This window comes from Muntiacus reevesi, chromosome 17 (genome assembly GCF_963930625.1).
Source record: "Muntiacus reevesi chromosome 17, mMunRee1.1, whole genome shotgun sequence".
Taxonomy (NCBI): domain Eukaryota; kingdom Metazoa; phylum Chordata; class Mammalia; order Artiodactyla; family Cervidae; genus Muntiacus; species Muntiacus reevesi.
This window is the reverse complement of record NC_089265.1, coordinates 30738360-30753679: the sequence shown is the minus strand read 5'-3', so window position 1 is coordinate 30753679 and position 15320 is coordinate 30738360. Positions and strand designations below refer to the sequence as shown.

The window sequence follows — 15320 nt, the reverse complement described above, 5'->3', positions numbered from 1 at the left end:
CCATAATCTTAATTTTTTGAATGTTGAATTTGAAGCCAGTTTTTTCCACTTTCCTCTTTCACCCTCATCAAGAGGCTTTTTAGATTCCCTTCACTTTGTACCATTAGAATGGTATTATCTGTATACCCATAAATGCCTGTGGCTCAGATAGTAAAGCGTCTGCTTACAGTGCGGGAGACCCAAGTTCTATCCCTGGGTCAGAAAGATCTCCTGGAGAAGGAAATGGCAACCGACTCCTGGAAAATTTGCCTGGAAAATTCCATGGACCGAGGAGCCAAGCCTGTTACATTCCGTGGGGTCACAAAGAGTTGGACATGACTGAGCAGCTTAACTTATCTACATATCCTATTTCTGTTGGCAATTTTGATTTTAGCGTTTTATTCATCCAGCCTAGCATTTCCCACAATTGATATCATTCTTTAGGCAAATTGATAGACAGTCCATTGGGCCCAGTCACGTCATCACCCATGTCTTGGAATTTATGGCTATTTGGAATTTATGGTCAGTTACCTACAACAGAAGGGAGACTAGGAATCTGGTTAAATGATAACAAAGAATCCAAAATAATAGGCTCCTTGATGTTATCAGGAGACAAACCTTCATTACAAGATCTAAAAGAACTGACCTAATGTTAACTGTCCAATTATATGCAAAAGCTATTTTTAGTAACACGGCAAAAGGTATATAATGAGATGTCTTAAAGTCCTAGGTGAGTCCCTTTCTGCCTCCTTCTGGTTTCTGTGCCATAAGCTGTCTCTGTTATTTTCTGACTTTAAACAAGTCTGTTACACTGCTATAAAGACCTTAGCAACTGCATTCCTTTTGTCCTGCAGTGAATTCTTTCCTTCAGAGATCATGAACCCATAGCTGACACCAAAAATCATGGGATATGATGTACTCTGCATATAAGCTAAATAAGGAGGTGATAGTATACAGCCTTGACATACTCCTTTTGCAATTTTGAACCACTCTGTTGTTCTATGTCTGGTTCTAACTTTTTCTTCTGGACCTGCATACAGGTGTCTCAGGAGGCAGGTAAGGTAGTCTGATATTCCCATCTCTTTAAAACTTTTTCACAGTTTGTTGTGATCCATTCCATCAAAGGCTTTTGCATAGTCAATGAATAAGTAGATGTTTTTTCTGGAATTCTCTTACTTTTTCTACAATCCAAAAAATGTTGGCAATTTGCTCTCTGGTTCCTCTGCCTTTTTAAAATCCAGTTTGTACCTCTGAAGGTTTTCAGTTTACATACTGCTGAAGCCTAGCTTAAAGGATTTTGAGCAATACCTTGCTAGCATGTTAACTGAGTGCAATTATGCAATAGTTTGAACATTCTTTGGCATTGCCTTTCTTTGGGATTGGAATGAAATCTGATTTTCTCCAGTCCTGTGGCCACTGCTGAGATTTCCAAATTTGCTGGCATATTGAGTGCAGCATCATCTTTTAGAATTTGAAATAGCTCAGCTGGAATTCCATCATCTCCACTAGTTTTGTTCATAGTAATGCTTTGTATGTCTGCCTTGACTTCATACTCCAGGATGTCTGACTTTAGGTGAGTGATCACATCATCATGGTTATCCGGGTCATTAAGACCTATTTTGTATGGTTCTGTGCATTCTTGCCACCTCTTCTTAATCTCTTCTGCTTCTGTTAGGTTCTTGCCATTTCTGTCCTTTATTGTGCCTGTTTTTGCATGAAATATTCCATTGGTATCTCTAATTTTCTCAAAAGAGATCACTAATCTTTTCAATTCTATTGTTTTCCTCTATTTCTTTACACTGTTCATTTAAAAAGGCTTTCTTACAACTCCTTGTTATTCTCTGGAACTTTTCATTCAGTTGGGTACATCTTTCTCTTTCTCCTCTGCCTTTCACTTCTTTTCTCTTCTCAGCTATTTATAAGGCCTCCTCAGACAACTACTTTGCCTTCTTGCATTTCTCTTTCTCAGGGATGATTTTGGTCACCACTTCCTGTATGATGTTACGAACCTCCATCCATAGTTCTTCAGGCACTCTGTCTACCAGATCTAATCCCTTCAATCTATTTGTCACCTCCAGTGTGTAATCATAAGGGATTTGATTTACATTACATCTGCATGGTCTAGTGGTTTTCCCTAGTTTCTTCAATTTAAATCTGAATTTTGCAATAAACAGTTCACGATCTGAACCCCAGGCAGCTCCAGGTCTTGTTTTTGCTGACTATATAGACCTCATCATCATCAGCTGCAAAGTATGTAATCAATCTGATTTCCATATTGACTATATGGTGATGTCCATGTGTAGAGTTTTCTCTTGTGTTTTGGAAGAGGGTTTGTTATGACCAATGTGTTATCTTGATAAATTAAGTAATGTCAATTTTATGGATTAGGGAACAAAGTACAAAAGAGGTTTAGTCACCTTGATTTGATGATATAGTAAAACAGCAGCTAAAATATATGTTTTCTCAACATCAAATCCTATTCACTGAAACACTAAACTTTCTTTATTTCAATAATGATACACTTCAAACTATTATTTCTATATTTGAAGATGCTTTTTTCCTGTTTAGGAATAAGTTCCATTTTTAAAAATATTGTATTTCTTTTTATTGTATTTAAAACTGGTCTATATTTTATACAACAGAATATTTTACTAAATAATAAACATGTACCATCCCCTTCCCTTCCTTCTCCAAAAAGTCTATAAGACAACTTCTCATACAGAGTTATTATAGAAATGAAGAATACCTATATTTACAAAGAGATTTCATAATGTAGGATTTCCAACATTAAACCCATTGCCTAGGATAAGCAGTAGAATTAGCTGTTTGGGTTTCAAGAGGTAAAAGTAAGGCCTCTTGATTCGTAGTTTAATATTAAGGACAAGGGTCCTAACTCGACTTAGGCTGGTTGCCATGGTGAAATCTCAGGGCAAGAAATACTTGAGCAGCTCTCCATATGGCACAGTGTGGCCGCACAGAGCAAAGTGAACACTGGCCCAGGAGAATGGCAGGAATCCAGGCTGTTGCAAAATTGGAACTAGAAGTCCCGAGGAAAGACCTCTGTGAACTATGTAAGTCTTTAGATTTTGATGGACTTTGCTGTAGTTTTTCATGTTTTGCTTGCTTGTGTTAGGTAGTTAGAATAGGAAAAAGGAGTCCAGAATGGCGGTGGATAAAAGACAAGGAAGGGGAAAATCCGCGAAAATAGAACAAAGGAAGGTCCGAGGACTGGAGTGAGGGCCTCAGGTAAGACAAACAGCTCTCCTGGCTAGCCCAATTTACACAGGGCAGGCCTAGGGGGAGGAGAAAAAAACATATAAAAAGAGGAGCCAAAGGGTTGGGGGTCTCTCCCTCTCTCTCTTCTCTTCAAGTCTTTTGGGTCAGCATCCCCTCACCCCTCAAGGATGTATTTTCCTTTATTTTCTAAATAAAACTGAGTTGTAACATGGAGCTGTAACATTGGTCTGTCCAAGGGCTGCAATGCTGGTCCATCGCTTCAATTTTTTGTTGTGATGAGACAGAACCAAGGAAATTACACACTCCCCCGACACTTGTTTAAAATATTTAGAGCAGAATGTGATCTGAAGGATGTAATATTAAACCTCTTATCTATATGAAATTTAATTATTCCCTGTGATTTTAATTTAATTTGGAAAAGGAAGAGAGATATGATCATGATATCACTGGGAGGGCAGATAAATGACATTCAAGTTACATTTGTTCATTGGCAGAAGAAATCAAAAAGGGCTACAAGAAAGATTCCTATATCACAGTTGGTCCTGGTTGGAAGAGCATGAGTTGATACAGAGTTGAAAGTAACAGTAATAAAGGGGAAAGGAAGGAGAGTGAGCCCTAGGGGGCTTGGATTAGACAGAAAGAGAAACACAGAAGTTAACCAAGGTCAAAGAACCTGATGTAGGTACTTAATAATAGAAGGATCCATTCAGCATCCTCAAAAAAGAAGCTCAAGAAATCATTATTTGACTAAGGTTTGGAGTAAATGTCTAAAGCTCAAAATAAGCACAGAAGCAGTCATAGTGTCCACATATTTGATTTTATTTTTCTTGATAAAACAAGAGCATTTATTTCTTGATAAAACAGAGCAGAGTTGCCAGCAGTGACTTTTTACTGTTAAAAGGCCCGTTTACCTTACTAACCATATACTATGCTTTGAGTTTCTAAACTAATTCTGTTATACTATTTATATTAAAATATATATGATTGAAATGAGCTAGTGGTCAAAACAGAAGAAAAACTTTATTCAATACTATGTCGAAATTTCAAACTAAGCAATGCAAAAGTTGCATGCTAAGTTACCATATTTATTCACTTATTTGAAACTCAGTTCAAAACCAATTGAAAACACTAATGTTGAGTACAAAGTATAAAAGTATAAATCTCCAACATGTAGCACATTGATAGGGCATGCAGTAGGCACTCAATTAAGCTTAATTTCTATTTGTATTCAAGAGGATACTATTGTCCCAGAAATTGATTTTGTTCCCAATGTTTTCAATGATTGAGAGCATCTAAATACATTCAGAATAAGCAATTTCTGAAATCAAAATAAAATGTATGCTAACACAGAGATGAGGAAATAATCTGTATGGATTTTAAAGATTCATGGCCCTAAAAAATCTACAAGGTTCAATTCATAATTGTTTAAAGCGGTTGGAAGAAATGTAAAGAAATGAAAATTTAATGATCTGTAATATTTGCTTGGGGACTTGAGTCCCCAAGTGTACTTGCAGGTTTGCTAAAATAAAAAGTTAATTAAACCAGTAAAACCTTATTAATGCAATGATTGCTTACAACCAAATGAATATCATAATGTACCCATTGTTTATCAACACATTCTGTTGAGAATGGAAAAAATTAGTTTTTAAACAGTCTTGGGACTTTATCTAAACTATTTTTCCCTCAGCTATTTCAGTTAAATGATCCAATGCATTTTATATATAAATTAGATTGTGTTAATCCTGAAACTCATATTTTTTAAAAAAGATATATTTCAAAATCATACCTTGCCAATTTTGTTTTTGTTTTTACATTAATCTGAAAATAGTCACAAATCCATGCTTGAATATTGTTAATGACACTGTCAACTTAAAAACAAAAACAAAAAAACTGTATGCAACCTAAAGGTTAAGAGTTATATTTTACTTGGTGGAAATGTTTAGGACTTAAGGCTGAGAGGCAGCATCTCAAGTAACCCTGAGAGAACTCATGTGAGGAGGTGACAGAAGGATCCATGTTATATAGAAGTTGTGCAACACATAATCTGAACATCAAAAAATTATTGTTAATTAAAGAAAACCAGATATCCCAAGTTGAGGAATTCAGTGCTTTTCTATGTATGGGAAGATGCAATAGTCAACTCACTGAAGTCATTTCTTTCATATGAATCTCAGTTACCCAGAGCCAGTACCCTGTGTTTTTCACATCCTGAATTCCCTTGGGGCTCACCTTAAGGAATGTCTGCAGTCTGATGGCTGCTAGATTGTAGGAATTCTTCTCCTTCCTGAGTGCCCTTAAGGCAGATCAGCTCACAGTGGAGGGCTGCATTCATTGATGACTGTGACATTTTTGTTTACTGACTAATATGGTAGGAAATATTTCATTGTTCAAAACTAATGTGGATGATGATGGTAATATAAAAATGACAACGATGATCAGGGGCTTACCTAATGTTTGTGGTATGCATATTTTATCTTGAGCTTCTATGTAGGTTCAGAGAGTAAAGAATCTGCCTGCAGTACAGGAGACCCAAGTTCTATCCCTGAATTGGGACGATCCTCTGGAGGAAGGGAATGGTTACCTACTCCAGTATTCTTGCCTGGAGAATTCCATGAACAGAGGAGCCTGGTGGATTACCGTCCACACTTTATCTCACAGCAACTCATGATATGGTTGCTAGGATTTCCTCACTTCTCAAAAGGAGAGAGGAAGCTAAGATAAAATAAATAAAGTTTCCAATGTTGCACATGAAATTATTGTCCACAGCTGGGATTTATAACAATGCTTGACTTCTAAGCCCTTGTGCTTCCCTAAAACCAATTACAGTTTCTGTGATAGCAGTTATATTCCTTTGTTCTCTGGTGATCCATGAAGAGAATTACTTTACTGGTCTGGTTTTCAGTATTAATTCAGTAGCATTGGAATACCATGAAGTTAATATATACAGTGAGTTACATATCAAATGAAAGACAGTGACTGCACATAAAGCTTATATATTTCATTTTCAGTTTAACTATGAGCTAATTAAGCTATTGAACTAAATTTACTTTGAATAAATATTAGTTAAATCTTGTTTATTTCCTAATCATACTATTTAATCATAGTTCTTTACAAATTTTACATAGGTAATGTTGTCATTGCTACTAGTTGAACTATTATTTACTATGTATGCATATGACCTAACACTCTATTAGAGGCTCAAAAAACATTATCACTGTAACTAACCAGCACTTATTTCATAGAAGAGGAAATTAAAGCCATGGGTTTTATTTATATTTAATAATTACTCAATATCCTTGGACTGGGGCTTCCCTGATAGCTTAGTTCATAAAGAACTAAGAACATTGCAGCTCCACCTACAATGCGGGAGACCTGGGTTCAATCCCTGGATTCAGAAGATCCCCTGGAGAAGGGAAAGGCTACCCACTGCAGTATTCTGGCCTGGAGAATTCCATGGACTGTATAGTCCATGGGGTCACAAAGAATCCTTGAACTGGAACATGGCAGAGGTAGGATTCAAAGACATGTATAATCCTATTATATTTGCCTTTATTAACTGGCTTATTTCACTTAGCATAATGCCTTCAATATTTCACCCATGGTGTAGAATGTGTCAGAATGTCCTTCTTTTACATGGTTGATTAATAATATAGGAATATGATACAAGGCATATTTTTAATAGAGATATTTAAATAAGCAAATGGTATCTGGAATGAAATCAGGGAAGTCACTAGTGATTCTATAGACTTTAAAGAAATAAGATGAGGAAACTATGATGATTTTTATGCCAATATATGCAGCAGCTAGGAAGAAGTGAACATATATCTTGAAAAATAAACCATGAAAAATTACACAATAAGGAATATGCAATATGAATTGCCCTACATCTATTAAAGAAAAAGATTATGTAATTAAGGAGAAATTTAAAGAAATCTAAAAATAAACGATAATGCCTTGCAAGTTAATTAAGCAAACTTACCTGGATACAGATGTATCAGCACAATTGATACAAAAATCTCTTGTATTTATTTATATTCTCAAAAATGCAATGAAATAAACATTAGATATACATTAGAATACATAATAGAGAAAATAATTAAATATCTATAAATAAACCTGCAATTTAAAAATAATTAAATAGATGCTTGATCATACCATGTTCACATACTATAATATTCATGTCACCTCTTAACTTATCCATAGATGTATTAAAATCTTGAAGAAGGAAGAAAGGAAGGAAGATGGGAGGGAGAAAGCAAAGGAAGGGAAGGCGAGAGGAAGGAAAACAGAAACGAAGGAAAAATGGACAGATGAAAGTAGCCTTTGAGTTGTGTTCTGTTAAGAAAATATGGTCATATCATTTATTAGTAAGATTGATAAAAATCAAGAAATGAATATGAGTTAAATTCTATATTTGATGTTTTAAAACCCCAGTTGACAGATATTAAGTTGTTTTTCAAAAAGATCTCTTGGTTAATTTTTATATTTAGAGGAGGCATCAGGTTAAAACTTTTGGTGTTTCTCAAACATAAATGACTCAGGTATATCCATGATCTGGTTGAATGACATCAGTGACTCAGTGGACATGAGTTTGAGCTAACTCCAGGGAATAGTGAAGGACAGCAAATCCTGGCAAGCTGCAATCCCTGGGGTCACAAAAAGCTGGGCATGACTTAGGACTGAACAACAAAGTGTTCATGATCAGCTACCTAAATCTGATCTTCTGTTAATAAAGTAAAAATATTAATTAAAATAAATAGAACAGAACATTCAATTACAGTGGCACTTAACCCTCAGAATATAACTATGTTATTTATTGGGAAACCTCAAACACATCTTTACTTTCTTCTTTTAAAGACTCCTCATGACATAAGTTTAATTTGACCTGTTTCTTACATCTATTAATGCTTCCAAGTTTTCATATTGTTTTCAGACTTAATTGATAACTTATTATTAGTAATTAAGAAAATATTTCCCCCCTGGTTCTTTTAATACAAAAAGATTTTGCAAATGTTAGTTAAATTCCCTGGTCAGTTCATATAAGCTGGAATATAACTGAGTGTGTGAAGACCCTGTGGGGACGCTCTCCTGTCCCACAGCCTATTATTTGTGAGGCCTCTCTTGATGAGGTTAAGTGCAGAGCAGAGAGAACCACACTGATATTTGCCAACACCGTTAAAGAGGAGATTCTGTGTCTTTGCTGTCTAGAATGAAATCACTTGCTGTCTAGAATGAAATCACTTGCTGTCTAGAATGAAAACATTTTTCTCAATCTAATGTGGGAAACTCTGTGCACAGGTACAAAACCCGACCTCAGAGACAGAGTAAAATAGAGAAAAGAGTAGTTTCATTGCTTTGCCAGGCAAAGGGGGACACAAAGGGCTCATGCTCCTCGAAAATGGTGTATTACCACCAGGAAGGATCTGGTGAGTTTTATAACAATGATTCAAGCACAAGGGTGCTGGAATCAGAGTGTGTGCAAGGCCTGCACTCCTTTAATCTGGTCTCAGGTGGTCTCCTGATGAGCTTCTCCCCATTTTCATACTGTGGTCTTCTCTGGAATGAAGAATGCTAGCATCTTCCATTTGTTGGGGGTTTTAGTTCTATGCTGCTGCTGTTGCTGCAGTTCAGTCATATGTGATTCTTTGCATCCCCATGAACCGTAACCCTCCAGGCTCCTCTTTCCATGCCATTCTCCAGGCAAGAATACTGGAGTGGGTAACGATTTCCTACTCCAGGGGATCTTCCTGATCCAGGGATCAAACTCACATCTCCTCCATTGGCAGGTGGATTCTTTATCACCATGCCACCTGGGTATAAAAGAGCTCAGAGATATTGTTATGTGTATCCCATGGAGGAGAACCAGGATCCTATCCCAAGGTGCACTATCGTTTCTTGACAGTTCCTCCCTTGTCTTTGTATCCTTTCCCTTCTGTGATTAGTGACTATTTGAAAGGTTTCTGTGCCCAGGAGCCCTACAGGGTCCTGATTGGTTTCAAACCCAGTAAAAGGCTACCCTAACCTGTCACATCCTTAGGGCATTTGCTAGGCTGCTGTCTGCATATTGGGAGCTGCTTATGTTATTATGTTAAGAAGACCAATAAATTGATTTAAGAATAATATTCTGTCTTTGCAATTTTTTTAAGTTTCTATTGTTTTAAATGTATCCATTTATATATATATACCATGTGTATATGAAATATCTGTATTCTGAATGACAAGAGCAGTTTACTAAAATCTGGCTATGATAAATCAGTAAAATTTACACTTTAGGACCCACCTGAGGAGGGGGGCTGGTTACCAGGAGAACTGACCAGTGATTACAGGGCTGGAGCCTTAAGTCCCAGCCTATCCCACCCCACCTCCAGGGACAGGAGAAGTACTTGAGGTTGAATCAAGTACTACTGGCCAAGGATTTAATTAGCCATGTCTGTGTAGTGAAGTCTCTGTAAAAACCCAAATGACTAAGTTCAGAGAGATTCTGGGTTGGTGAATATGTGAAGATGCAGAAAGAGTGGCACCCTTGCAGAGGGCAGAGGTACTTCATGCACTTTCCCCATATTTTGTCCTATGTTTCTCTTCTACCTGGTTCATTTTGAGTTATATCTTTTTATCATAGCTAGTAATCAAATAAATAAAGGGGTTCTCTGAGTTCTGTGAGCTGTTCTGGCAAATTAACTGAAATCATGGAGGGGTAACCTCTCATTAAGAACCAGTAGATCAGAAGTACAGATAACAGCTTGGACCAGGGATTGGCATTCTGAGTTGGAGGGGCTTATTAGGACCCTTAGTTTGTAGCCAGTCATCAAAAGCACTGGTCTTGCAATTAGCATCAGAAAATGGAGTTGGCTATGAAGGCAGTATTGTTTTAGGCTAAATCTTTAACCTGTGGAATTCGAAGCATGTTAGAACTGAATTGAATTGTAGAACATTGAGCTGAGAAGTGTTTGAGAAGTGTTTACGCTTGTGTTGTTGTGGGGGACTCCTTCATATTTGGTTGCCCAAATTGCCTAAGTGAAGTGTTTCATATGAGTAATAAAAGATAGACACAGGAAAAAATAAATATAGTAGGAAAGATCCATATTTTCCCTATTTTGTTGTTGTTGTTCAGTTACTAATTCATGTCCCTGTCTGATTCTTTGCAACCCCATGGACTACAGCACCATAGGCTTCCCTGTCTTTATTATCTCCCAGTTCATGAGTACTAAGTCACTTCAGTCATATTCAACTCCTATGACCCCATGGTCATAAGGGGTAGCCCTCAGGCGCCTCTGTCCATGGGATTCTCTAGGCAAGAATGCTGGAGTGTGTTGCCATGCTTTCCTCCAGGGGATCTTCATGACCCACGGATCAAACTCACGCTTCTTATGTCTCCTGCATTGACAGGCAGGTTCTCTATCATTGAGGCACCAGGGGAGGCCCTATCTCCTGGAGTTTACTCAAACTCATGCCATTGGTTCAGTGATGCCATCAAACCATCTCATTCTCTGTCACCCCGTTCTCCCCCTGCCTTCAATCTTTCCCAGCATCAGGGTCTTTTCCAATGAGTCAGCTCTTTGAATCAGGTGGCCAAAGTGTTGAAGTCTCAGCATCAGTCTTCCAATATATTCATGTATTCAATGTATTCAGGGTTGATTTCCTTTAGGATTGACTGGTTTGATCTCCTTGCTATCCAAGGGACTCTCAGTAGTTTTCTCTAGCACCACAGTTTGAAAGCATCAGTTCTTTGGTGCTCAGCCATCTTTATGTTCCAACTCTCATATCCATACATGACTACTGGAAAAACCATAGCTTTGACTAGATGAATCTTTGTTGGCAAAGTAATGTCTCTGCTTTTTAATATGCTTTCTAGGTTTGTCATAGCTTTTCAACAAGGAACAAGTGTCTTTTAATTCATGGCTAAAGTCACTGTCCTATGATTTTAGAGACCAAGAAAAAAAAAATCTGCCACTGTTTCCATTTTTCCCCATCTATGTGTCTCTCATGAAGTTAGAGGACATGATGCCATGATCTTAGTTTTTTGAATGTTGAGTTTTAAGCCAGTCTTTTCAACTCTCCTCTTTCACCTTCACCAAAAGGCTCTTTGGTTCATCGTAGCTTCTGCCAATAGGGTGGTATCATTTGCATATCTGAAATTGTTGATATTTCTCCCAGAAATCTTCATTCCAGCTTGTGCTTCATCCAGATCATTTCACATAATGTACTCTGCAGAGAAGTTAAATAAACAAGGTGACAACTTATACCCTTTACATACTTCTTTCCCAATTTTGAAACAGTTCACTGTTCCATGTCCAGTTTTAACTGTTGCTTTCTGACTTGCATGTAGGTTTCTCAGGAGGCAGGTAAGGTGGTCTGGTATCCCCATCTCTTGAAGAATTTTCCACAGTTTGTTGTGATCCACACAGTCAAAGGCTTTAGTGCAGTCAAAGAAGAAGACGTAGATGTTTTTCTGGAATTCCCTTACTTTTCCTGTGATCCTGCATGTGTTTTCAATTTGATCTCTGGTTCCTCTGCCTTTTCTAAATCTAACTTGTGCATCTGGAAATTCTGGTACTGTTGAAGCCTAGCTTGAAGGATTTTGAGTATTATCTTGCTAGCATGAGTGCAATTGTACAGTAGTTTGAATATTCGTTGCCATTGTCTTTCTGTGGGATTGGAAGGAAAACTGACCTTTTCCAGTCCTGTGTCCATTGCTGAGTTTTCCAAACTTGCTTCCCTATACAGGAAGGAAAAAATCTGGGTTCTTCTATATTTTCATGTGTTTGTGGGAGATATTAATTTATTTTTTTTAATCTCTAACCTTCTTTTGTTCCTATCAGCTACAAATTGGCATTTGCCTGTCAATAACAAATTGGCACTTGCCAAGAGTATTTGCATTTGCCAGGAACTGAAAAACAACAGCAAGGGGATTTGCCATCTGTCTGTGCTGTTGCAGCTGCTTACCTTCAACACTCTCTAAAGGGAATTCAGGGTGGAGAATGAGGTACTCTGTGTTCCAGTAAAACTGGTGGAACAGGTCTTTAGATAAATATTTTTAGGAACTGACTTCATGATTCCAATCCTTGCCTCTCCTCATATTTAGAAAAGCAGTGAATCCCTTCATGGTGACATCACCTCCTTATGACTAGCAGAAAACCTTTTGTAAAATGAATGCTTGATTGCACCAAACTCCCCCTTCATAAAATCTTATATATTGACCTTCTCCACTGCTTCTTTGGAGCAGGGTCAGAGCTATCTGAGGTGCTGTTTCCTGGGCTGCAGTACTCACTTTGCAGCAAGTAAAACTTAATTCACAGCTTTCACAATGTACATCTTTTTAATTGACACTCCTGAACAAGTATAATTTGTGGGGTTATAGATAATATGCAATATCATAATTTATCTTCATGAATCATTCCATTTTTCACAAGTTAACATGCGTATTGTATATATCCACATGGTATTATCTGAAGTACCCACACTTTAGATATTCTTCCCCCCACACACAGACACACAAACACACACATAAACAGACAGACATTTATGATCGCATTGTCCCTCAATATTTGTTACACCTGTAAATTCCCAATGGTTAAATGAGAACAAATATCATTAAGATTCAGCAAATATTATAATTCTGTTAAGAGAGATTGCCATGACTCTAAATCTGTTGCCAAATGCAAAAAAAAAAAAAATTGCTTAGTAGTGTCTGACTCTTTATGACTCTATGGACTGTCTCCCATCAGGCTCCTCTGTCCAGGGAATTTCTCAGATAAGAATACTGGAGTGGGTTGCCATTTACTCCTCCAGGGGATCTTCCTGACCCAGGGATCACATTTGCATCTCCTGCATTGGCAGGGGATCTTTACTGCAGAGCCACCAGGGAAGCCCAAATGCAAAATTCATGTAGGAAAGGCAAAATCTGGGGTGAGGTCTGCAGGATGTGTGTCTCTTCTGATTGGTTGGCCGTGAGATAAGAAGGCGCTGTTCTTGAAATCTTGTACTTAGTCTGAAGTTACCATCCTCTTTGTAGTCACATTTATCGCATCCTTGTGTAACTCAATGAAGCTATGACCTATGCCATGTAGGGCCACCCAAGATGGATGGGTCATGATGGAGAGTTCTGACAAAACATGGTCCGCTGGAAAAGGGAATGAGAAACCACTTCAGCATTCTTGCCTTAAGAATTCCATGAACAGAATGAAAAGGCCAAAAGATATGACACTGAAAGCTGAAACCCCCAGGTAGGCAGGTGTCCAATATGCTATAGGAAAAGAGCAGAAAAACAGCTCCAGAAGGCATGAAGAGACGAGTCGAAGTGGAAATGACACCCAGTTGTGGATGACTCTGGTGGTGCAAGTAAAGTCTGATGCTGTAAAAAAAAATATTGCACAGGAACCTGGAATATTAGGTCCACGAATCAAGGTAACTCGAATGTGTTAAACAGAAGACGGCAAGAGAGAACACTGACATTTTAGAAATCAGTGAACTAGAATGAATGGGCATAGACAATTTAATTCAGATGACCATTGTATCTACTACTCTGGCCAAGAATCTGTTAGAAGGAATGGAGTAACCCTCATCATCAACAAGAGTCCGAAATGCAGTACTTCGGTGTACTCTCAGAAATGAGAGAATGATCTTGGTTTGTTTCCAAGGCAAATCATTCAACATCATAGTGGTCCAAGTCAATACCACAAACACTAATGCTGAAGAACAGGAAGTAGAAAGATTCTATAAAGATCTACAAGATCTTCTAGAACTAACACCAAAAACGATGTCCTTTTCATCATAGGGGAGTGGAATGCAAAAGTAGGATGTCAAGAGATACCTGGAGTAACAGGAAGTTTGGCCTTGGAGCACAAAATGAAACAGGACAAAAGTTAACAGAGTTTTGCCAAGATAACACACTGGTCATAGCAAACACCCTCTTCAAACTACATAGGAGATGCCTTTAAACATGGACATTGCCAGATGGTCAATACCGGAATCAGATTGGTTATATTCTTTGAAGCCAGTGGTGGAGAAGTTCTATATAGTCAGCAAAAACAAGACCAAGAATAAGACCTATGACTCAGAAATGAGTGACTTATTGCCAAATTCAGACTTAAATTGAAGAAACTAGGGAAAACCACCAGACCGTTCAGGTATGACCTAAATAAATCAAATCCCTTATGATTATACAGTGGAACTATCAAATAGATTCAAGGGATTAGAGCTGATAGACTGAGTGCCTGAGAACTATGGACAGAGGTTTGTAACATTGTAGAGGAGTCAGTGACCAAAACCATCCCCAAGAAAAAGAAATTCAACAAGGCAAAGTGGTTGTCCAAGGAGGCCTTACAAATAGTCTAGAAAAAAAGAGAAGCAAAAGACAAAGGAGAAAGGGAAGGATACACCCTTCTGAATGCAGAGTTCCAAAGAAGAGAAAGGAGAGTTAAGAAAACCTTCTTCAGTGAATGATGCAAAGAACCAGAGGAAAACAACAGAATGGGAAAGATTAGAGATCTCTTCAAGAAATTTAGAGATACCAAGGGAACATCTCATGCAAAGATGAGCACAATAAAGGAAAGAAGCAGTATGGATGTAACAGAAGCAGAAAAGATTAAGAGGGCAAGAATGCACAGAACTGTACAAAAAAATGGTCAGAATGACCCAGATAACCACTATGGTGTGATCACTCACCTAGAGCTAGATAGCCTGAAGTGAAGATGGGTGGGCCTTAGGAAGCTTCACTACAAGCAAAGCTAGTGGAGGTGATGGAATTCCAGCTGAGCTATTTTGATTCCTAAAAGATGATGCTGTTAAAGTTCTGTACTCAATATGTCAGCAAATTTGGAAAACTCAGCAGTGGCCACAGGACTAGAAAAGGTCAACTTTCATTCCAATCCCAAACAAGGGCAATGCCAATAAATGTTCAAACTACCACATAATTGCACTCATTTTAGATGCTAGCAAGGTAATGCTCAAAATCCTTCAAGCCAGGCTTCAACAGTATGTAAACCAAGACATTCCAGATATACAAGCTGGATTCAGAAACAGCAGAGGAACCAGAGAGCAATTGCCAACATTTTTTGGATCATAGAAAAAGCAAAGGAATTACAGAAAAACATCTACTGCTTCTT

At 37.8% G+C, this 15320-nt stretch overlaps 1 long non-coding RNA gene across 1 annotated transcript in view; it reads left to right on the top strand.

The window, feature by feature from the left end:
* Nucleotides 1-2942: 2942 nt before the first annotated feature.
* Nucleotides 2943-15320, top strand: part of LOC136148675 (uncharacterized) — an 86628-nt gene continuing 74250 nt past the window's right edge. The window contains exon 1 of the long non-coding RNA XR_010659548.1: nucleotides 2943-3050. This is a non-coding gene — a long non-coding RNA (uncharacterized lncRNA). The remainder of the gene's footprint in view (nucleotides 3051-15320) is intronic.